At 42.5% G+C, this 25,390-nt stretch overlaps 1 protein-coding gene and 1 pseudogene across 2 annotated transcripts in view; one reads left to right on the top strand and one right to left on the bottom strand.

The window, feature by feature from the left end:
• RBFOX1 (RNA binding fox-1 homolog 1) overlaps nt 1–25,390 on the top strand; it is a 2,222,576-nt gene that overhangs the window by 349,940 nt on the left and 1,847,246 nt on the right. The gene's annotated exons all lie outside the window — the stretch shown is intronic.
• LOC143667814 (ferritin heavy chain pseudogene) lies at nt 13,493–14,447 on the bottom strand (annotated as a pseudogene).

The raw sequence follows: 25,390 nt of genomic DNA, 5'->3' as shown, positions 1-25,390 counted from the left end.
AGGAGCAAGGAATAGCATACTTACACGGAAGGAATAGCATATCTACACAGTGTTCTTAAGAATGTGAAACCCAATTCTTATCCTCTCCACTTATTTTCTTTTCCCCATTCATCTACTTATTTCAGTCTGTGAGGCTTTATTACATTGGATCCCCTAGTCAAGGAAATTAGTTCTACTTATATCTTACCTGGAGCAGAATGAGCTCTCACCACCCACTTGCTCCTCTCCTTGGCTGTCACGGGAGTTGTTCTAGAACTGTGTATATGTGCGCTCATACATGTGCATACAGGGAATGCCCCCATGAAGTACACAATTGTGCTGACAAAGAACTACACAGAGTCTGAAATTTCAAATATCTAAGCTCTTTTCTCCATAAACATGGCCTGTGGGCTAGATCTCATATGCCAATATATTTTATTTTGCTTGAAGACTTGTTAAATCTTGGGTTACTTGTCAATTTCCTGATTCATAGCTTCTCTTGGAAAAGCAAAGGGTCTGTTAACACCGAGCTCGTGTTCCTACATGGCATTAGTGAACCAGAACCAAGTATTGGCTGTCCCCTTCAGAAGAAGCATGAGCTGTGTTAGCCACAGTCTCCACTGCTCCCTGTTGCAACCTAATGCCAAGCACCAGGCTCACTCTTCATCACTCTGATACTGCATTTTCCCTCTATGTGCCCTGCTTCACTTATGTATATTAGTTGTTGGGCTATAGGTATTTGAAGCAGGGGTCCCTGATTAGCATTTGGGTATAACCAGATGACTGGATTTACTACTGTGCAAGGGGTAGGCATAACTTCCAGTCCTCCTGCTTGATACCTGTATTAGTTAGGGTTCTCTAGAGAAACAGAATCAACAAGAAATATTTGTAAATATAAAATTTATAAAAGTGTTTCACATAACTTTGGGAACGTGGAGTCCAAAATCCTCAAGGCAGGCTGTGAAGCTGACGATTCCGATGGAGGATCTGGATGAACTCCACAGGAGAGGGTCACCAGCTGAAGCAGGAAGAGAACCTCTCTCTTCTGAATCCTCCTTAAAAGGCTTCCAGTGATTAGATTAAGCATCACTCATTAAAGAAGACACTCCCCTTGGCTGGTTACAAATGGAATCAGCTATGGATGCAGCCAACGTGATCATGATTTAATTCTGTGAAATGTCCTCATAGCAACAGACAGGCCAGCACTTGCCCAACCAGACAGGTACTACTACTTGGCCAAGTTGACACATGAACCTGACCATGACAATACCACTCTGTTCTCCTTATGACCATCAGTTCATTCATCATGTGCCTTCAAAGCCACATGGTATGTGGTTATGAGCTATTTTCTGTTAAAGTATGAAACATCATGCTAACTAGACTAGCTAAGAATTTCCTTTGCTCCTCCCTTCACTGAACCTTACTTTTCAATCAGTGGCGTTCGCTAGACATTGACTATTTCTGTCCGTGGTGCTGATTCTGGTGGGGACAGTGTCGTTCATCTTTGGTGTATGCACACCTTAGCAACATAGGCAGAATGTAAGGGGGGTTTTAGTAGCAGCTGAGGAACTGAAGTGACCACTTGCTTCAGTGTGGCACAGGGGTCCATTCCGCAGTGTTGGACTGGACCATATCACTCCCTGCAGAGCTAATCATTTCCACAGCACCCAGGAGTCTGCAGAAATGAAAGGCATTACTTCACAAAAAAGTCCATTCATCAGTCCCAAGTTGTGAATTAGGATAGAGAGTATTTAACCTTACCCATGCACACACATGCTTGCACCAATTGTGTACCAGTTATCCAAAAGACTCTATTCTAGGTGCTGAGAGCACGAGGGGGAAAAGGACAAAGCACCTGACGTCATGGGGATCAGATTCTAGCAATGGAGGAGAGCAAAAAACAAAATAAATGGCTATATAATGGAATGTCAGGTAGCAGTAAGTGAGGTGAAGGAAACAAGGTAGGGTGAGGGGAGGAAGACTGATGGAAGGATATTTTAAATAATGGTAAGCAGGGAAAGCTTCTTGAAAGAGGTGTCACTTAAGCAGGTCCTTGTCAGTTCAACTGTGCTATTCAATGTTTGGGAGTACTGTTAATATTACAGTCTTGAGTTGGGTTATCCATTTACACAGACTGTCCCCCCTGGAGGTGTGCCACCATCAGGCCTAGCCCTGGAATGATTTGGGGAAGCATCCCTAAGCAGAGAGCTCAGTGAGGGCAAAGTTCTCGAGGTTAGGACATGCTTGCTATTTCTGAGGAGCAACAAGGAGGTTAGTGAACTAGAGTGAGGGGGGCAGTAGCAGGACCCAGTGCACACTTTAATGTGCATGCACATCACCTGAAGATTTGGCTAAAATGCAGATTCTGACTCAGTGTGCCTGAAGTGGGCCTCCAGATTCTGCATTTCTAATTAGCTCCCAGGAGCTGCTGAAGTGCTGGTTCCCGGACCACACTCTCAGTTGACAGTTTGGGGGCCATCATCTTGATTCAGGGTCAGCCACTTGGGGGTTCTTGAGCTGTAGGTTTATTCTGCTTGGCTGAAGCATCATTCATTCCAGAGGCCAAACGCTCATTGAATCTATTTGTGAGGGAACCCTCTTGATCCCTTCACTGCCCAAGCAGGCAGGAGAGATAAGGGAAGGTTTATTTGTATAGTTACTCAAACTTGGAGCTGTTTATGGTCAATGGATATCTGCCTTTAAGCAGCTGTGTGAATTATCTGAAATACATGAAAGCAATCCATTTGAGATCAAAATCCTTAATTCCGGACCTTTCCAGGTTGATACGTTTTAAAAGAGGGAGGTTTGGTAACATTGTTGAACATTAATTAGGTAACACTTGTGCGGGACTTGGGAGATGAAAAGCTTTCTGTGTGTAAGTGCTGGGGAACATTGCTGTGAAATGCTGCAATCTGAAGCTGGGATTGAAATGAAAATTTCACATAAGCAAGTGCTCATCACCATCAGGTGCGGTGATTGGAGATTGTGCAAACTTGAATGTGCCTAGGGCCCCCCCCACTCCCTGGCAATACAGTCACACATGCTCGCTGAATAGAAATCGGCAAGCAGATGAATGAGGAATTTACTAGAGATAATTACAGCACGAGGAAGGGAGGGAGGGAAGGAGGGAGGGAGGCCCCATGTGTTCCCGGAGAGGTCTTTATTTCTTTCTCGTCACAAAGGACAGTTCTCCTTGATGGTGTTCTTGTAGTCTATGTGTGCTACCCAGGACTTGGGTAAGACCATGTCCTAGAGGCGAGATGCTTCCTATTGCCTAGCCTGGTCCCTAGAGGGGTCTCTGTTAGAAGTTGCAGCTTCCTTGCCTGTCTCATCCCTCGCTGCCCACTCACACACCAGTTCTTCCCAGGGCTTGTCTAATTCCAATTGCAACATGAATGGAACTCTGTTGATGGGGTTCCTGTCCTGCCCTGAAAATCCACTACCCATCCAAAGAGACCCAGCTCACTGCCACCATTTTCCTCTAATGTCACTCCCATCTCTGAGAGGGACTTCCTGGAGCCCTGGGAAGAAGTGAAAAGTATATGTCCTCCCCTAGGTGTGTGATTAGCCCCCTCTCTTCTGGATCACATGGCATAGGCAGGTGCTTTGCTTCACCTTTGAAACCTTCCACAGCACCTGTGTGGATAAATATTAAACTGCTTATTCCCATCATGGAGATGGAAAGAAAGCAAAATGGCACCAGACTCAGGACAGTGAGGAGACTTGCTAAGGTTCCATAGCCCATGGGTGGAGGAGCCCTGCTCTTGACTTGAAGCTTGCTTTTTCATGTAAATGACTGTGTTTTCTGGGCCACTCTTTTTTTTTTTTTTGTATGCTATGTGGTGGAGTCACATTTCATTATTTTTTCATGCGAGTATCCCATTATTGCAGCACTATCTGCTGAATTTTTGTTAGTTTGTTTGTTTGTTTCCGGGAATCAAACATGGGTCTCCCACATGGCAGTTGAGAATTCTACCTCTGAACTACTCTTACACTGCTCTGGGCCACTCTTGGACATCTTTTTGCTTATTTTCTATGGGCACTCGGGAAGGTAGCTAAGCTATATATGACAACGTTTCCTTCTCAACGCCTCTGTGCATGTAGCATTTCCCGCATACATCCCATGGAACAGGAGAAGATGTCTTAAAACCATGCAGTAGGGCTGCTTTGCCCAAGAGAGGTGGTGATGCTTGATGTGACCGACTTCCCAGGCCCTGCCTAGGAGAACCCAAGCTGTATACCCCACATCAATTGGGGCAGTGAAATGGTTGTGATATATTCTTGTCCTACCCTTTGCTGAATCTTTAGATACAGGAACCCCCTAAAGCATGTAAATATTGGCTTGATGCTGCAACATCTGCCTTACCCACAGCCTGACATGATGGCACCGTCTATTTTTTTAATTAATTCTTTCACCAATTCAAGACTCCTCATTCCAGCCACCAATACCCCAAATCACAGTGAAGCTAATAAAATGGCAAGCATGAGAACGGACTCACGTGGAACTGAGCTCAGCTTACATGCGTAAACAATATGAATAAAAATTAACTCAAAAATCTTTCTTCCCTCCTTAGCAATGACATTATACCAATGGGCCACTTAATTTCTTACATTTGTACCTTTTCAAAAGGGCCCGCTGTTTTACGATGTCAAATGTGACCTTTACAACAAAACGTGCAAACTGAGTTGTACACAGAGGACTCTTCGAAGCTAGTAATTTTCAAGATGCAAATTTCAGAGCAGAATGAGCCCATTAACCAAATTAGCAATTCATAAAAGCAAAAGTTCATGGTCAGGAAACAATTGCATCTTTTCATAAGGTATAATTTTAGTCCATTGTAGAGTTAAAGTGTGTTTTTTTCCCCCTTAAAAAAAGTAAATTAGGGCTCCAATTAAATAGGTTAAAGCTATATATGAAAGAGAATGCAATTTATGTGCAGTAAAGTGAATTAGAGATTCGTGAGAAGTCAGAGGCTCCTGATAAGGGCAGAGTAGCCTCACCCTGAGTGTGAATGGGCGAATTTGGCTGGTGATGGTGCAGGAGGAAGGGGACATTTTGTGAGGCCACGTTAAAGGCTATTCAAGTTAAAGTTGGATGCAGGGCTGAGGTTGGACGCTATGCCCTGGTGACATGGTTCCATCTTTAACTCCATAACTACCCACATGGCACCCTCTAGTGGACATGAGCCTGGAGTGAGCCCAAATCCGTTTTCAGGGACTCTGTGTGTGTCTGATTTTTTTTTTCCCCCGCATGGGCAGGCACTGGTAACCGAACCTGGGTCTCCGGCATGGTAGGTGAGAACTCTGCCTGCTGAGCCACCGTGGCCCGCCCCCCATCTGATTTTGAAGCATGTGGGACTGGGGGACATGAGAGCGGCAGTGCATCCAGTCCTCAAGCTTTACTTCTGAGTGTCAGAGTTAAAATTAGTACGTGTTCCACAGCCTCATTCCAAGGATTAGCTGAGATCGTGCTCACGAAAAGCACCTGTGAGCCAGAGCAAGCTGTGCACGTTGGTCCATCTCAGTATTCTGAGCTTCCCTGGGACAGACTCTGCATGGGTTTTATTTAGAAATCCCTGATTCCTGGCACAGTGCTTTGCACCTTGTAGGCTCTCGGCGAGTTCCACAAGCCACAACAACATAGCGTGCGGTGATTGCAGGGTACCCCCTGGATGCTGTGCCAGACCCTCTTCATGAGTGATGCAATGGAGGGCTTGCCATCTAAAATTCCTGGGCTGCGCTCAGCAAGATGGAGGAATGTGGAGGGGAACTCACGCCCTGGAAGTGGGAAGGCAGGAGGAGACCGGGGTGATGGTAAGACAACAGCATGCAGAGCGAGGGAGATAGCATGAGGCTCCTGCAGTAGCTGTGAGGAGAGGATGCAGGTGTCCTGTATCAGCCTGTGCTGCCCTTCCAAGAAACCATACCTTGTTCATGAATGCTTGTGAAATCAGCATGTGTGTGTGCGCACGCATGTAAGTGTGAATGCATCAATGAACAAAAACAGGCCTCAAGCGTCCCAGTTGCTTTGGGTCACATACACACTGTTTTTTTGAACATTCACTGTGTCCTGTCATCTCTGGGTTTATTGATAAAGACTATGGGGCATAGGAGATTAAGTCATTCACCAAGGGTCGCACAGCTTAGCGCAGCTGGAATTAAATCCTTTATCTATCTACTGGTATCCTTTCTCAGAGGAAATCAGATTTGAGGAGCCCCAGAAGGTCCTTTTACCCGTAAGTGTGTCTGCAGTTGTCACAATTAAATGTGGTTTTTTGGATTCAGGTTGTTTTCTTGTCTGTAAAATATGAATACTGTTACCTCCTTTGCAGGATTGTTATGAAGTAAATAGATTACGGAAAGCTTATGGCATATACTATGTGCTCAGCAAGTGCTAGTTCTTTTCTCCTTGACCTCTTTCTTCCCTGTATGAGAAAAGAAGAAGGAAAGAGTAGCTTTCAGGCAAAAGAGTAAGTTCTGTGATTATTAGTGTAGGAAGAGCTGAGCCATGGCTTAAGAAGAAGAACCTGAAGGCCCAGGCTCAAGGGCACATTCTGCCCCTAATTGGCTGCAAGGCCTGTCCAAGTTGCCTGAGCCTCAGTTTCCACATCTAGGCAATGGGTTGGAAACTCCACTTCCTAGGTGGTACAAATCAAAACCAAAGAAAATGAAAGCACAGATCCTTGAAAATACCTAAGTGCCATGTAAGCCTGGGAAGAGGAGACCTTGAAGCAAAATAAAGGGATTCATCTTGACCAGGGGTTCTCAAACAGGTTGATTCATCCTCCAGGGGACATTTGGCAGTGTCTGGAGACATTTGCATTGTTGCAGCTGAAGAGAGGCATGGGTGCTCAAGTCTCTACTGGACCCAGGTAGCAGATGCTGCCAAATATCCCACGGTTCACAGGATGGACCCCACAGCAGAGCCAACCTGCCAGTGACGTTAATAGTGCCGAGGCTGAGAAACCCTGATCTAGAAGGAGGAAAAAATAAATGGAGAGTGGGCTGGGCAGGAAATTATTGAAGATATAGAATTAGCTTTTTTCTGTTACCCCTGTTTTTTGTTTGTTTGTTTGTTTTTTGGTTTTGGGTGTATGGTCTGGGAATCGAACCTGGGTCTCCGGCATGTAAGGTGAGCATTCTACCACTGAACCACCCGCGCACCTTCCCCCTATTTTTTTCACATAAAAAAATTAATAGCAGTAATTTTAAATTTTAATTTAAGGTAGTTTAAAACTACATAAAAGTACTGATGATGTGTAAAAAGAAAAAAAAGAAACTAAATAACTATATTTCCATCACTGAAAACTGACAGTTGTTATCAGTCTCTCCTAATATATTTAATAAAAGAAAAAAATTAAAGAGAAGCTCTCTCCATTACCTTCCTTTCTCATTTGATGCAACCCCTATCATGACTTTCTCGGTCCACTTTTTTGTACTTTGCGAATGTCAATATCCATGAACAAAGTATTGTGTGAATTTGCATTTTTTTCCCACTGGATGCAAATGGAATCGTACTATTGTGTAACTTGCTCTTTTCACTCAACAACATGCAGACGGGGTGCGATTTGATCTGGGTGTTTTCAGGTTGGTCCATCGCCCTTGAGCTGAGTTCTTTTGTGTTGTATGATGTGAAAATTATAGAGGTAAGTGAACTGCTTCATTTTAGGACATCTTAGTGAGATGTCCCTGAGAACCGTCTCCAGTGGAATACACTGGGAGGTAACCCCAGGAGAAGAGGTGAAGAGGGTTGTTTTGCCAATGCTGCATCTCTCTCTGCACCCAGCTTTGGCCATCTGGGCTACTTAAATTTATGCTGGTTTTGAAGGTGAGTTGGGGTTCTTGTAGGTGAGCTACAGCTTTGTTTTTCCTCCAAACAGCCTTTATGGGGTGGGCAGAGACTCAGCTGCCTCCAGCCCTGCACTCCTGGTGAAACCTTCTCAATGTGAGGGTCTCCATCCATCCTCTCTAAACAGACTGGTGCTTGGGTCAGAGAGGTTGACTCTGACAACTCCGTGAGATGTCAAGGGTCCCTTCTGGGCTCTGCAAGCACACTCCTCACCCTCTTGAGAGGCAGCCCTGGTGACAATGGTTTGGGGAGAGGGAACGAGTGATCTGGCATCCTGCAATCAGTGGGGGAGAGATGAGGTGGATGCCCAGTCTGCAATTTTTAGAAACAGTGATGGAAAATAAAGCAGCCGCTTCCTGCTATTAAACGGGAGTGTGATTCATTATAGGAAAATCAATTCATTCTTTGGCTTTGGGGAAGGCTTTTAAGTGTGAAAGGGGATGCTAATCCCCTGGGAAATGATTTTTAAGCAAAACTGCCTTAGTTCTGCCAGCTGCTTAGATAAACACCAGAGGGGGAAGGAAAGGCTTTTCTCTCCAGGGGTTACAGAAGAGCTTACCTTCTTCTCCTGCCCTCACTTCTTCCCTCACTCCTTCCTTTTGCCATTCCTTCCTTTTCTCCTCCCTCCCTCAAATATTTGTTGAGTGTCCAATATGGTTATAAACGTTACACTATATTTTGTCAACAAATAGACACATTCTTTTTCCTCATGGAGGAATGGGGCAGCAGGGCGGGGGGTTAGAGACAAATTAAGCAAGAAAACCATTGTCAGAGAACATGTGGGTTATACTGAGTGCCATGTCACTTTCTCTCTCCCTTCCTTCTTGTCTTTACTCCTTTTTCCTTTGGCTCATTTCTCTCTCCTTCCTCTCTTTCCCTGTCTTCTTTTGCTGTCACTTCTCCTTCTCCCTTTCTCTTCCTTTCCCTTTCACCCCTCTCTCCCTTGGAAAATTCTGGCATCTTGAAGTGACCTCACAGTGTTGTCTGGGAGACATGAATGAGTCCCTCTGCACTTCTTCCAGTGCAGACACACACACACACTCTTGCCTCTGACTGTTCCATAGGGCTGCAGAATCCAAAGCCCAGTGTGGTTTCCCCCCACAACTTCCCTTCAGAATCTGTATTGGTGTCCACCTGCTTAGGAGCTGTTGGCCTCAGCTTTCCTGTGGGGAAAGGAGTTCCCCTTGTCCTGTCCTGTGTGTGACCTCGTTCACCACCACTGCCGCTCTTGTCCTCTGTCCATAGCACGGTGCTCCCAGCGTCTGCCCGTGAGCCTTTTCAGCCTTTGTCCTATCCCTTTGTCCACTTTAAAATGTTTTCCTCTGTGGAGAATGCACAGGGAGTGCTTGCTACATAATTCTTTCTAAATGATGTTGCCTGAACATGTATCCATTTTCACATCAGTGATAGGACATAATCTCAACATTATTTTAGTAATAATAGCTAACAGATCTTCAAAGATTACTAATGGGCAGACACTATCACTTTATACATTTTATCTCATTTACTATTCACCACAACCTTATAAGGCAGCTACTATTACCAAATCATAATTTACAAGTTGTAAAACTGAGGCTCAGTGAGATTAAGTAACTAGCCCGTAGGGCCAGCTTTCAGAGGTGAGTGTAGATCTTTCTGAACCCATAGCCTCTGCTCGTAGCTGCTGGCTTTCCTATGGTGTACCAGGGTGGTGGTGGGGGGTGGACAGGAGCCACACATTACAGGATTCTAAGAATAAGTTGTTATCATCATCATCAGCGAACAGCACCCTCACTCAGCAGGAATGGCAACAAGATTATATCTGTACAACCCTTCTGCGCTTTGCCAAGATCATGACATCTGGGCCTCTGTTCCAGAAGTCTTTGCACATTTCCGTCTCCCACTGCCACCCACCCAGAATTCAGGAGCTTAGCCAGGACAGGTGGGAAGGGCTCACTGGGTCCCTTTTAGGGTGGCACAATGGCAAGGACAAACAGACTTTAATCACAATCCCTATCCTTCCTGGTCTTGGCTGAGTCATTTTGGGCAGGTAACAAATTTCTTTTCCCTGGCTCAGCTATCTCTTCTGCAAAAGACTCCCAGGTCACAGGCTAACTTCAAGAACTAAATAGGTTAATTCCTGGCACATAAGGGCTGGTAACTTCCTGTCCTTCTCCAAATCAGGGGTGAATGGGAACACTTCTCTTGGGCTTCTCTCTGTCCCCTCTTGTGCTTACACAGGAGCCTGTTTGGCCTGGCTGCAGAATTTGGGGATACTGAGCTCTGTGCTGGACTTGGGATGACTGCTTCCCATCTGCCTCATTGGTGCAACCCTCCCCTTATGGGACAGAAGCTTTTTCTGCCTCATAAGCAGCTGCTCCTCTCTTTTTGGAATGCTTGGCTTCAGGCACAGGTGTTGGCTATAGGGGGTGTTACTCATTTTCCATAAGAGCTTAGAGCTGCTGCTTCCCACAGGCCTGAACTGGGATGCTTCAAGCCCAGCCTGTTTACCTGCAGCTGTTGGGTCCAGGCCATATGTGCCCTCTTGGAAAGGATTCTGAGTTTAGGGAGCTGTGCAGAACTCATCCAAGGACAGCAGGCAGGAAGCCTTCTTGCAGCCCCTGAAGGATAGGGAATAAAGTCGGTATCTGCTCGTCTATCTTCCTTCTTGCTCTGTGGATGTTCTGAGATCCCATCTGGTCGGTCACTCACCCAGCAGGGTGGGCAGGTGGGTGCCCAGCTGGTGTAAGCTTTCAGTTGATGAGCCTGCTGTCAAGAGTTTGATCCCTGCCTGCAGTGGAAAAGGCATAGATTTTGCAGTCTGGCAAGTCTGGGGTCAAATCCTAGCTCTACCATACTCTTGCTCTATCACTTTAGAGAAGTCATTTTCTTCTCTGAGCCTCCATCCTCTCATCTGTAAAATGGATTTACAATTCCTACCTCCTAGGATTGTGATGGTTCATTGAGAAAATACATATAAAGAACCTCTTGCTATTCTTGGGCTCATTTTCAGTGATAACCCAAAGCTGGGGTGTATCCTCTTGTTAGATGGTTGTTACATTTTTAGAAAGCACACAAGCCAGGTGTTCAGCCTTTGGCAGCTTTAAATTGGCCATACTGGGAGTAATTGCATCACAGAAATTGGCAGACACTACAAATCAGGGCTCCCCCCCCCCCCCGAAACCCACACCATTGCACATGGTCATTAACTGAAGGGCTATTAATTCCTTTCCTTCTTCTCTCTTAGCTATTTTTTTTCTGCTTCAATTCAAAAGAATTTCCCAAGACTTAAAACATAGATATTCTTCAAACCAGCCTGGCCTGTACTGGATGTGAAAACACACAGTCCTTGTCCCATCCAGTTGCACTGAGCCTCTCAAAACCCCTCATCAGTCCTTTAGCATATGTCTCACACACGACCTAGCTTTTCAGTCTGGGGCTCACCCAGTCTAGGCCCCCATGGGTCCCCCATCCAGTGAGATGTACCACTTTCTCTGAAGGCTTTATAAGTCTCTATCTGTTGTTTTCTTTAGGCTCCCACCACATCCTCCTTTTACTTGTAAGCTCCCAGAGGGTAGAAAGTGCCTCTTCCTTGTCTCAGTGACACTTTCAGGACCTAGGACAGCTCTTGATGACTTGCTGTGGCTTTGCATTGCCCCTTGGGTCCAGCCTTTATCTCCTATTCCAGGCGAACCTTTTCAGTTTCAAGCAAGACCACATTCACTGGGGGATTTCTGTCTCCACTCACAGGAGAAAAGTCTAAGCACAGGGCTGATGATTGGTGCTATCATTAAATGTAGCATTTAATTGATTTCTGGAATCCAGGCTCCATGAGGGTAGCATTTGCACATGAGGCCCAGCACAATGCCTAGAACAATGGCCAGTACAGTGTATGGCCTCATAATTATTGGTTGAATGAGAAGAATTATCTGTAACTACTCTACCCCCTTTTAATAAGCCCTTGGAAATAAGATTATAAGCTCAGTACCTCCTGATTTGGAGGAGATTTTGGTGGGATGGAGAGTGCCATGTCAGTTTCATGCTCTTTCACAAAGACCCAAGACATAGACTTTCATGGAATTTCTTAGAAGAAGTGGAAAGATCCCAACAATGTTTTTCCCAGGAGCTCAGAGACCCTCTATCACCATCCTGAGTAGTGATGTCTACCCTGCTTCAAACTACAGGATGAAAAACAGTAAGCAAAACAAAACAAACCAAAATCTCACTTGGTTTGAGCTGTATAATACCAAACTCTGTTCATTAGGTACCATCCTGATAATTAATATGTGACTAATAGAGCTAAATTATCCTTGAGTGCTTATTTTGTGCCAGGTTCAGTGCTAAGTGTTATACATGAATAATTGTATTTAATTTTCACAGCACTGTGTGGCAGACATAATGGTTTCCCTTTCACACAGAGGGAAGCTGAGCCCAGAGAAGATGTACATATGCCTGTGCACCCCTTATCTCAGGCCAGAGCCTGGCTGTTTAACCATTATGCTAACTTGGCTTTTCATTTCCATTGTGTCTTAAAGACATTATTAACCACAAAGAGCTTGGTTAACCAGCACTTGGGGCATGTAGGTTCTTGTCTAATCCAGAGGACTTACTATCAGATCTGGTGGTGTAGAGAAATACATCAATTGAGTACCCACCTTGTGCCAGGAACCAACCTGGGCACTCTTGACACCATCTGGGTCTCATTTCAGCTTCCCTACAACCTTAAAAGTTAGAGACTAGCTTGTTCATTGTCCAGGTGGGAAAATTGAAGCTCCAAAAGTTGAAGTAACTTGTCTAAGTTTATACAGCTGGCAATAGTCAGAGCCAGGGTATTTATCAATGAGTTGATTTACTCTCAATATTTCCTTTTTGTGCCTTTTATCCTAATCTGAGAATACTGTCAAACTGCCTGCTCTCTGGAAAGGATAAAATACATAATTGGTTTAAAAGCAACAGCAATAAAGTGAATAATGTGTGAAATGAGTATTAAATCAATGGAGCCAGGTATCAATGAATTGAATATGTATTTAATTGCTTCCGTGTGCTAGGGATTGAAGTAGATTAATAAACTTTGGCTGTGTGGTAGAAATACAGAGTATTTGACTTAAATGAACTATAGAAAATGAATTCTTGGCCCCTGTTGCTTGAAGGGCTAAAGGATTGCCAGGTTGGAAGGGATTTCAGATTCCCAACACTCAGCCTGTGTAGAATCCTCACTGTGGTGTCCAACATCTCCCAATAAATACCTCATGAGATGGGAAGCTCCCCATGTCCATTCTCTCCTGGTTAGCTATAGTTATTAGAAAGATCTTCCACACATAGCATCTGAGTGTCTCTCCTGTAACTCCATCCATTGACTTCAGGCTGTGAGCCCCACAGCAGCCTAGACCACGTTTTTCCACCAGCACCAGGCACAGTGCCTGGCTCATAAATTGGTCCTGGGTAAATATTTCTTGAGTTAATGAGTGAATAATGGTGAATGGCCTCAGTTCCACCTTGAAAAGCCAAACAGAATCAATCTATCTGATTTCTTTTTCCCATGCCAAACGTTTCAGTGTTAAGAGCCAGAAATGGCATCTTTAATGGTAGACTTCTATTAACTTTTTTTCTTTGGAGGGGGGCATACCAAACTACTTTATTTGAAGGAATGATTCAAATGAAAGAAGTTGGTGGGTGTCAATACAACTTACAGGAAAGGTGAAGGTAAACCCAACATGCATACACTGCCATGGTGACCACAGAAGTCACCCCATGACTGGGGAAGATGACATAAGGCTTCTTTCATCATCACTGTTTCCCAGGGTATGCTTGGCAAAGAGATACCCTGCCAAGCCAGAATCTGGGGCCCCCATCTTGAGCAAGTTGGTTACATAGTCACCCAACTCTGATGGATTTCACCTGTTCATTCAGGTAATGTGTCTCAATGAAGTCACACAAATGGGAGTTGTTTTTGTCAGTGGCCAGTTTGTACAGTTCCAGTAGTGACGGACTCACACTTTTTTCCAAGTGTAATGCACATTCCATTGTATTCAGCCTGCTCTCCCAGACATCTTGTTCTGCTTTCTTGATATCCTGAAGGAAGATTCGGCCACCTCATTGGTTCTGCAGCTTCATAAGTTTCTTAGCATCTTCCCTCTCCTCATGAGATTGGTGAAGGAAATATTTGGCAAAGCTCTTCAAAGCCACATCATCGTGGTCAAAGTATTAAAACATTGACAGGTAGACATAGGAGGTATAGAGCTCCAGGTGGTTGATGGCGACCTCTGAGTCTTGGTTGTGATTCTGGTGGACCTGTGGGCATCACGGCAGGTGGTTGAGGAGAGGAGGTGGAGGCTGCACAGTGCTGGAGTGGTGGCTGAGGGCTGCTTGGGGTGACTGGCCAATGCAGGTGAGGGCTGGGTTCTGTTCAAGCATTGTTGAGGCAGGGGACCACCTTCTGTTAACTTTTTAATTTTATTTTTGGCGGCAGAAGCAGGATAGTCCTGACCACTTTCCATATGCCAGGTGTGCTAACCACTTTACATAATTACTATATTCTATCCTCCCATCAGCTCAGTGAGACAGGTAGAGTGATTATTCCCACTTTGCAGGTGAGGAAACGGGTGCGTATGGAGTTTGTGTGGGCTACCCAGAGCTGCATAATGGCTGAGTTAGGATATAAATCCATGCCTCTCATTAGTTGTTTACTAAACATGGGTTTCAGTTCATTTGCAACTTGGTACTTGTCCAGGATCTGCTAAAAGTGAACAGAGGGTTCAATAAACACCCTCAGGATTGGAAGTGTAATCATGTCTATAAGGAGACCTGCATTCTCTGGAAGGGCATGGTTTTTAAAGATAAGAAACTTCCTGATTCTGTTAAAAGTATGAGGCTGAGGTCTATTGATAGGAAAACTTGTTCCATGAATATTTTCAAATTAGACTCCATGATAGTCCCCCCTCATTTCATGGGGTGAAATTCAGGTGAAAAAGCCTGCCAAGAATTCCATTGCCTAAGAGTGGAAAGGCATTCCCAAAAGGTGCAAATCTTCTCCTCCAGCTCATGGGTAGAGGTTGATTGAGGCTTTTTATGAACACATCTGGCAGGAAGTGACATCTGTAGCATCAGCTGGTTAGGAAAAGACTGAGAATGGAGTGAGGTGAGGTTTAGTGATGAAGATGGCATTTTAAATCCCCAGAATTTTCCAAAATGGGTCTGCTTACAATTGCATATGGAGTCATGGGGCAAGGAACTGTGTGGTTGTCTTTTGAACAGCTAAGTGTTCTGTATGTCTTTGTTCAGGCTTCACAGGAAGATGAAATGGGGATGCTTTTGAACCCTTTCGCATCTCACAGGCACAGCACAACAAGCTGAGAGGTTCCAAGTGAAGGGGGGTGGTGGGATTTAATAGCTTTTAGGAAATTGAGAGTACACCAAGCCTTGGTAATGCTATGAGAATAAATTGGTAAGAAGCCTCCATTATATGCTCTGTTGCTCGTTGGAAATACTTTACACATTGGGAATTATTTTTAAGAAAGATGTGTAATTATTGAGAAGCATCTTGCCTACATATCTCTGGGTTGTACACTCTAAGAGGGAAGGGCTGTGTTCACTATGCCTGTTTTGTTCACCATTCTGCCATTAGGCAGCTTTCACAGGGTTGAGCTTATAATAGGTGACCAACAAGTGCTTATTGAATGGTTGACTGGGAATTAGTGTTCTGACTGGAGTAATGACTAGTAGGATTGATTATTATTAATAATAGAAAAATTGTAATATTTTTGAAAAACTGGGTTCCAATCTTTACTTGACTACTTCCTAGACTTGCAAGTTTGGGAAAAGTTCCTTTGTTTCACTCAGGTCTTGAGTTTCTTATCTTATGCAATGGTGAACAACAATACCTACCTGAGAGGGTTGTTAAGAGGGCTAAAAGAAACAGTGCATCTCAAACACTTAGCACAGTGGCTGGAGTACTGTTAAAATCTCTCTTTTTTTTATTAACAAAAAAAAAAACCTAATTATAGTTATTAGTTGTTTTGCAACTTTTTAATGTTCATTTCAGAGTGCTGGTAGGGAGAAAGTTGTGTTCTGTTTTATCCAGGGTCCTTAACAGCTCCTCCAGTGATGCCCAAGGTATCTTTTAAGTAGATTATTTCTGAATATGTATAATTCGGCCTATTACTTGAGGACCTATTACTGGTTGTGCTTTTCTGATGACTGGGTTGAATGGTAGTCCCCTCTTTTTCCCAATTTAGAAGTAAGTTTCTCCTGGTCTTAGAACCAGGCTTTTCTAACAACGACAGCTAACATAAACACTTAACTGTATGACAAACCCTTTGCAATCTCTCACATTTGATTCATGTTACAAGATAGTGAGCAATTTCACACAATCTCCATCTTAAAGAGAAGGAAATTGAGGCTGGAATGAACAAACTGCTTACCCAAGGTCAACAGGGCCAGACATTGTAGATTTAATAAGAATGTGATCCAGGCAATCTGATTCCAGAGTCTGAGGTATGGGCCAGCCAGTTTGCTACTGGGTATCTCTCACATAGAGATACTCAATATTCACTTGCTAAATGAAGGAGAAGATGGAATAAGACCCATTGACACTTGACTCTACTTCAAGATCAACTTCAGGACAGAGCTGGAGAGGACTTTTGAGAGCTGAGGCAAACAACTTGCTAGGGAGCTCAGACTCCAAGACCCCCATGTCAATTAATACTCTGACACAAGCAGAATGAAATTTTCTTTGTAGTCCAACAAGCTGAGGGGAGCCAGGCATCCTAGCTGAGAATGAACCTTGAATTACTATCTCCCAGGACATTGATCCATGAGAATCATCTTATTTTGATCATTATATTGGGATACTTAGTTTACTTGATGAGACAGGGAGTGCTGTTCTTGACCTTGTACGAGTTGCAGTCAGTTCATTCTGAGGCTGGGTCATCTATCATCTGTTAAGTATCTTTCCCACATCAGAACAGAGCTTGGCCATGGGTATTGCTTGAATGGATCTTCATAGCTCCAGCATGAAACTGGGAAAGGCTAATGGCTACTTTAGCTGAGGAGTCAAGATTCAACTTTGTATAATGAATATCAAAGAATTAAAGACAAATTTACCCATCCACCCGTCTACCCCTCCACCCACTCATCTGTCCATACAAATATTCATCCACCCAATAAATACTTATTAAGTGCCCCTTTATAGTTACTATGCTGGAGATGTGGTATGAACAAAAAGGACACAGTCCCTTAACCTCAGAAAGCTTACAGTCTTAGAGAAGGAGATCTGTAACTTCTAGTAGTGGGGAACTATTGTCCTTCATCTTTTTTCAAGCTTAAAACACCCCCTCTCACTCAGCAGACACTCAAGAAATGCATCTTGAATAAATGAATTAATGAATGAACAAACTACATAAACATTGTCTGCTTAAAGAATAGAGACTTGGGAGAAGAGGAATCTCAGGCCAGGTCAGGGAGACAAAATATGGAAAATACCATGCGATGGGTTGGCTTAAACAATGGGAAATTTATCAGCTCCCAGTTTGAGTCTGGGAAAAAGTCCAAATCAAGATGTCATCGAGATAATACTTTCTTCCCAAAGACTGATTTTCTGGGATTGGCTGTCAGTGATCCCTGGTCCTGGGCTTCTCTATCACATGGCAATATATATGGTAGCCTCTCCTGGCCTTTCCCTTCTCTTCCAGGTTCTTCTGTACTTCAACTTCTTGATTCTGGTGCTTTCTCTCCCTTTTGTAATTTCATTCTTTTTATAAAGGACTCCAGTAATAGGATTCACACCAAACCTAATTGAGGTGGGCCACACTTTAATATCATCAAAAAGTCCTACTTACCATGAGTTCATACCCACAAGAGTGGATTAAGTTTAACTGTTTTTCTGGGGGTACATATAGCTCCAGACATTACAGGAAGGAAAGGAAGCAACACATTTTAGAGTCACAGGCTGGCAAGCTAGAAAGACACAGAGACTAGTAAAAACTCTCTTTCTCCAACTGACCATGCCTTGCAGATTAACCACTGCCTACATTCCTGAAAGACTTGGACCAGGCATTTTTAACGTGGGGTCGGTGTCTCGATTTCAAGGAGTCTATGAACATGGATGTGAAAAAAAAATGACATTTATTTACATCAATGTTACCTGAAACATAGCATTTCCTTCATTTATTAATCTAAGCAACAAATCACAATTTTTTTTTTATCAGAATCTGTTTTTTTGTCATCAATCAAATCAGGTATTTTCAATCATATCACAGTTTTATAGAGATCCCAAAATATTAGTTGTGCTCATCGCTACTTTGAAATTATAGTAGTTATTATACCTGCTGCTAGATCTTGCTATTTATTAAGTAAACTAACATATTGCTAAATCACAAGTTTGTTTTTTAAACTATTTTGATAACTTTATTGCAATATTATTGATGCCCTTTATAATACCTTTTATTTCTTTTGTGCATTTGAAAACATTCTTAGGAGGGGTTCAAAGGTTTGTAATCTTCATTACACTGTCAATGGGTCCAAGGCACCTGCAAAGAAAGTTAAGAACCCCTGGTTTACATACAAAGCCTTTATTCAAACAGAATGACTCAGGTAGGATGACAGGTTCCTAGGGAATTGAGGTCAAGGAAAAGATGTTCAGAGTCAAGGTTGTTAGGTGGTTGCTTGTATCAGATGATGTTTCCGAGTGTCTCCTTGAGAGACAGTAATTTGGAGCAAACTCTCAACTCCCTATCTGTTCCTTATGTCAGGAGGGTCCTCCTGACCAGTTCTCCTCACCGCCCCCTTGTGGGCTTCTCTGACCAGGATAGAAGCTTCCGCTGACCATTTCACAACCGGAATCCAGTAGGGAGATAATTGTGCTCCAGATGCTTGTACTAGACTTTGGATTTTATTATTGTTTCAGTGTGAGCAATGAATGCCATGCATTGTGTGATGTGTTCTTTTAGGTTTATTAAATCACTGGGTGTTATTCCAATTGGTGTTTTCATCATTTCTCAGAGAGATATGAAATTTATGGCTGCAGTTTGCTCTGTTTAGATAATTTTGACATTTTTTCCCCCTGCATGGTTCATTATTTTTTTGTATTTGCCATAGAGATAAAGTGCTTAAAATAATTAGCTTAGAGCTAAGCTGATAAAGCAAATAGATCCATAAATTGGGCCATGAATGATCCTTTAAGATGCCTGCTGTGTCTGAGAGATGAGCTGAAGCAGAATGAGTGGAGGATGAGCGAGAATGCTCAGAGAGAGAGGAGTTCACAGGCAAGAGATGCCTAGTATGCAGCAGGAAGGGTTCTGAGCTGGCTTTGATTATTTCTGCAGCTGCTGTGTATGCAGATTGAAACTGAATTGCCAATGCATCTACGAGGAATGGGTCTTGTTATAAAAGGGCAAGGATGGCTTTAAATAGGGTTTTGGGGTGGGGGTGGTGCATGGTTGAATCAGCCCTGAACTTTGTTCCAACACAGCCCAGAGCACTGTCCATTCAGTCATCTGCTCACTTTACCCTTAACATTTTCCTTGTTAGATTTAGAAAGGGCTTTCTGCCCGTCCTCACCAAATCTCTTCATGCACTCAAAGTCAGATTTACTTTTCCGACTTTTTATTATGGAAATGTCTAAATATACACAAAATTTGACAGAATAGTATAATGAATGAATAGTATAATAAATTCTATATATCTTCACCTAAATCCTGTTAACATTTTGTAGCATTTGCTTTGTCTACCTATGTATATATGTTAAAATATGTATGTGCACTTGTGAACCTATGTGTGTTATCCATAGTAACTTGCAAGCATCATGATACTTCAATTCTGAAAGTTTCAGTCTGCATTTCCTATGAATAAGAACATTTTTCTTAATCATATCTAAGAAAACTAAACAGAATTCCTTAAAATTAATTAATATCCAGTAAATATTCAGATTTCTCCACTCGTTCCCCAAATTCCTTTACATCTCTTTAAAAAAATAGGATTCCATCAAGGTTTACACATTGCATTTGACTGTTATCTTTAAGGTTCCTTTAATCTAGAGAAATAGTTATCAAACTTTTTGGTTTCAGAACCCCCATGCACTCTTAAAAACTGCTGAAGAGGTTTTGCTTTCATGGGTTAAACTTGTCAATATTTAACTTATTAAAAATGAAAACTTGGAACTTTTTAAAACACAAGAATAAATAACCACCTATTCCATTATCTGTCAGAGAATTGACATCCACACATCCTTTAGTGTCTGGAAAACTCCACTGCATATTTGTGAGAATTAACATCATAGTATTACCATGGTAAGAGTTTTGACTTCATGAACCCTGAAAAAGCATTTTGGGGACTGGGCCACACTTTGAGAATGACTGATCTAGCATAATCTCCCCTTCAGCATTTTTTTTTAAATGACACCTTTTTCTTTCTTTAAAAAAGTTTGATAATGACAATTTAAAACACATGAAAAATGTAGAATAATATAGAATTCTTTTGAATCTTTGAGATAAACAAGTCAATAGTAACCTGCAAAGTACTAGATACACTTTGGTCTAAAGCCCAGCTCTACCACTTCTGAGATGTGTACACCACCTTTGCCCAATGAAGACATTAACACCTATCTCACCATTATGTTGCAAGAGTTAAATTTTAAAAAAATGTATATTTAATTGGCCAGGGTAGTGCCTGGCACATACTAAGTGCTCAATAAATATTATCGATTATTCTCTATAGCAGGGGTTTTCATCGAGATATTTGGCAATGCCAAGAGCCATTTTTGGTTGTCACAAGTGGGGAAGGAGTACTACTGACATCCAGTGGGTAGAGACCAGGGGTGTTGCTAGACAAGCTGCACTGTACAGAACAGCCTCCATTGCAAGGAATTATCCAGTCGCAAATATCAATAGAGGTTGAAAAATCCTGGTCTATAGCCAATTAGAAAGTTTGTCATGAGTTGTTGAGGAGTTCATGGGATGCCACTTCCCTTTTTTTTTTAACTTAAAAAAAATTTTTATTGTAAACAACAAACAAATATGCAAACATTCTTGACATACAAACATGCTATACGTGGTGTACAGTCAGTGGCTCACAATATCATCACATAGTTGTATATACATCACCATGATCATATTTTTGAACATTTGCATCTCTTCCAGCAAAAGAAATAAAAAAGAAAAAACTCATACATGCCATACCTCTTACCTCTCCCTCTCACTGACCACTAGTATTTCAATCCACTCAATTTATTTTAGCCTTTATTCCCCCTATTATTTGTTTTATTTCTTATCCATAGTTTTTACTCATCTGTCCATACTGTAGAGAAAAGGAGCATTAGACACAAGGTTTCCACAGTTGCACAGTCACAAATGCCTGTTAAGTCTAGTTCATTTATTGCATTATTCATAATTCTGTTTCTTTATTGATCTTATGTCTAGATGGTCTATCCATTGATGAGAGTGGGGAATTGAATCTCCAACTATTATGGTGGCGCCTATTTCTCTTTTCAGTGTTTGCCTCATGTATTTTGGAGTACTCTGGCTCGGTGCATAAATATTTATGATTATTATGTCTTCTTGATGAATTGTTCCTTTTATTAATATATAATGTCCTTCTTTGTCTCCTTTAATTGTTTTACTTTTAAAGCCTAATTTGTTGGATATTAGTATAGTTATTCCTGCTATTTTCTGATTGTTGTTTGCATGAAATATCTTTTCCCAACCTTTCACTTTCAACCTATTTTTGTGCTTGCACCCAAAATGAGTTTCCTGTAGACAGCATTTATATGGGTCCTGTTTTAAAATCCATTCTACCAGTCTGTGTCTTTTGATTGGGGAGTTTAATCCAATAACATTTAGTGTTATTATTGTAAAGGCAGTACTTTCTTCTACCATTTTGCCTTTTGGATTTTATATGTTATATCTTTTTTTTTCTCTTTTTATCTTTACTGGTAGTCTTCATTCTACACTCTTCTCCACACCTCTCTCTCTTGTCTTTTCCTATCTGCCTCTAGTGCTCCCTTTAGTATTTCTTGCAGAACTGGTCTCTTGGTCACAAATTCTCTCAGTGATTGTCTGAAATGTTTTAATTTCCCCCTCATTTTTGAAGGACAATTTTGCTGGATATAGAATTCTTAGTTGGCAGTTTTTCTCTTTCAGAATCTTAAATATATCACACCACTGTCTTCTCGCCTCTATGGTTTCTGCTGAGAAATGAACACATAGTCTTATTGGGCTTCCCTTGTATGTGATGGATTACTTTTCTCTTGCTGCTTTCAAGATCCTCTTTTTCTTTGACATCTGACAGTCCGATTAGTAAATGTCTTGTAGTATGTCTATTTGGATCTATTCTGTTTGGGGTACACTGCACTTCTTGGATCTGTAATTTTATGTCTTTCATGAGATATGGGAAATTATCAGTGATAATTTCCTCTATTAGCCTTTCTCCTCCTTTCCCCTTCTCTTCTCTTTCATGGACACCCACATCATGTGTATGTTCATGCAGTTCATGTTGTCATTAAATTCCCTGAGTCCTTGCTCACATTTTTCCATTCTTTTCCCTATGTATTTTTTGCATGTTGGATTTCAGATGTCCACTCCTCCAGTTCACTAATCCTTTATTCTGCCTCTTCAAATCTATTGTCGTGGTTTCCATTGTTTTTTCCATCTTTTCTATTGTGCCTTTCATTCCCATAAGTTCTGTGATTTGTTTTTTCAGACTTCTGATTTCTTCTTTTTGATCACCCATTGCCTTCTTTATATCCTTCTTCAACTCACTGATTTGATTTTTGATGAGATTTTGCATATCTGTTCAAACATCCTGAATTAGTTGTTTCAACTCCTGTATCTTATTTGAATTGTTGGTTTGTTCCTTTGACTGGGCCATGTCTTCAGTTTTCCTGGTATGACTTGTTATTTTTTGCTGGTGTCTAGGCATTTGCTTTCCTTAATTAGTTTATTCTGGAGATTGTTTTCACTCTTTTACCTAGATGGCTAGAATGGCTTTGTTCTCTACCTGTTCCTTAACATTCAATTCTGCTTATTCTAGACCTCTAAAGTAGGCTTTGTTTAACAGATCAGAATTTGTTGGTTCTTATTTTTCTGTTTCTTGCCATGCCTTTAGGGAGCCTTTTTATTTCTTTTAGAAGGGTCTACTTAGATAATGTAGACCCCAATCTGATTTTCCCGGACCAGAATGGCCTCCTCTCAGGAGGAAAATGTCACCTGCATCAGTTTTCCCTGAGGGTGAGACTCAGCAGGTTGACAGACTTTTCTATCAAAGCCTCTAAATTCTGTGCTTTTCCTATCCTGCCCAGTATGTGGTGCTTGTCTGCCTGTGGCTTCCCACCAGCATAAAGTGATGTGGTGCTTTTGGCTTCAGCAGACTATTCCTGTTGGCGCATGGTTGAGAGAGAAGAGAGGTTGTAGGCTGGCTTTAATTGCTTCAGTTTTCTAGTCCCTGGGGCCTGAATTCCTTGAGGGAGGGATTCCACCTGAGCTGGGCCCCACCCCTCTCCTGGGGAAGGCCCAGCCTCCAGGGAATTAACTCCTTTCACCTGACCAGCCTGTTAGTCTCTCAGACAAACTTAATTCTGCCCTTGCCTGGGGGCAGTTGGAGCTTGAGAAACCTTGCAATTCTATTTAATGAGCTGTTAAGTAGTAGAAACAAAGTAAAGAAAAAAAATCCATTTCAGAGCAGGACCCTTGTGCCTTAGGTTTGTTAATCTAGAGCTTAAATTGGTACATGCTCTGTGTATCTCCACGTTCTATATATGCCCTCTGTCACCCTCTTATTTTTAGCATCCAGCCCTTTTCAAGTATTTTGTGCTGTCTGATCCAAAAAGCCTCTGTTTTTTTTCCCCCATCAGCTCTGCCCCCTCTCTGTTGTGGCAAAAACTCCTAGTATGTTTAGCTCTTTTTGGAGGTTTATCTGAGTTGGGGGCCTATTTACAGTAGTCAGAGTTTATTAATTAATTCTGCAATTGGAACTTGGTTGAGCTCAGTCCCTGCTGGTAGTAAAGTCTCTTTCATTTCCCCTAGGGGCACTAGCCTGTGAGGGAGGGGTACCGGCCGCTTCAGGGACTTACAGTTCTGTGTGGGATCGAAGCTGGTTCAGCTTGTCCAGATTTGCATATGCTGTGTGTCCTGTCACTGACGTGGCCCTAACAGTTGTTCTGTACTGTTCCTGGCTACTTACTAGCTGCTCTGGAGGATGAACTAAATTCCACAGCTCACTAGGCTTTCCTCTTGGAACCTCTGTCCCATCTTCTTTTAAATGTTAGCCTCATCCAAAGTGATTTGTGAGTTGATTTTTGGCAACAGTTACAAAGTACCTTCTGAATGAGGCACTCTCCTGGCTGCTGTAGGTGCCGCAGTTATGGAGACACTATAGAATCAACACAAAAAGAGTTGGAAAGCCAGGGAGACTGCACTAAATTCTGGGTCTCCTGTCATCTGCATTTATCCCCACCACTCCTCCTTCCCATATCACAGCCATTCAAAAAATGACCATGTGTCTTAAAGTTGGTAGCTGAAGCTCAGTAGGAAAGCTGTCTTGGATTATTCTGCCATTTCTTCCAACTGAAGAGTCTATTCTTGAATGGGGCAATGCCATTCTCTTCAGGGACTAGTCAGTGCCAAAGATGTTGCAGAGGCTGTGAAATGTCTCCACGTGTGGACAGCAGAAATGCCCCTGGGACCCGAATGTCATGGAGACAAACAATGCTGCACTCTTGTGTTTCTCCCCCCGGTGCCTGCCTTTCTCAGCATCATCTTTGCAGCCTACAACGCATAGTAACTGCTAGGTTTGTCTGCTTCATGCATGTACCCTTTGAGAGGCTGAATTTTAAGTAGTAACACCTGAGGAAATGCTATTCCTTAGCTTAGGGGTTCTCAAGCCAGGCTGTACAGTGGAAATATTCCCAATCTCATTAAAATATAGATGCCATACTGCACAGGTATTAATAATAGGATGGTATATGGGAATCCTGTATTTTATGTATAATTCTGTAAACCTGCAACTTCTCTAATTACAGAAAAAAGAAAAGAAAAGAAAGAAAGAAAGAATAAAGTACAGATTCTGGTCCCTGCTTTCAGAGATTCTGTTCCACAGGGGCTGCTGCAGGACCCAGGAATCTGTATTTAACAGACTTTCCAGAGGCTTCTTGTGACTAAGGTGGAGAATCTCTTACTTTGTCTCAGAATATGTAGCAGAAAATGAGAAGTCCGTTCCTGGGACGTGCTAGCACTCCCCTATGTTCCCAGTTCCTTTTCCCCACAATTTCTGGATCTCATGGAAAGATAATATGCTCCTTTGTTTAAAGTTCCCCTGTACCTTCTTGCCATCTTTTTAATAAAATGCCCCTAGTACATTTCCAGGCCTACGAGGCTCTGCATGCTTGGGTCTTTGCCCAGCTCTCTAACACCACATGGGGCTGCACTCCCCTTTTCACTCTGCTCCAGACTCATCCTCCTTCTTTCAGTTCTCTGAACGAGCCCTTTTCTAACTCAAGAGCCTTTGCACCTGTCATCCCCTCTGCCTTGAACATTCTGCCCCTTGCTTTCGAAGCAGCTGGGTCCTTCTCATCTTTCAGGTTCAGCTGTAGGGCCT

This window comes from Tamandua tetradactyla, chromosome 23 (assembly GCF_023851605.1).
Source record: "Tamandua tetradactyla isolate mTamTet1 chromosome 23, mTamTet1.pri, whole genome shotgun sequence".
Taxonomy (NCBI): Eukaryota; Metazoa; Chordata; class Mammalia; order Pilosa; family Myrmecophagidae; genus Tamandua; species Tamandua tetradactyla.
The sequence above is the reverse complement of the archived record's forward strand: the minus strand, read 5'-3'. Positions and strand labels throughout refer to the sequence as shown.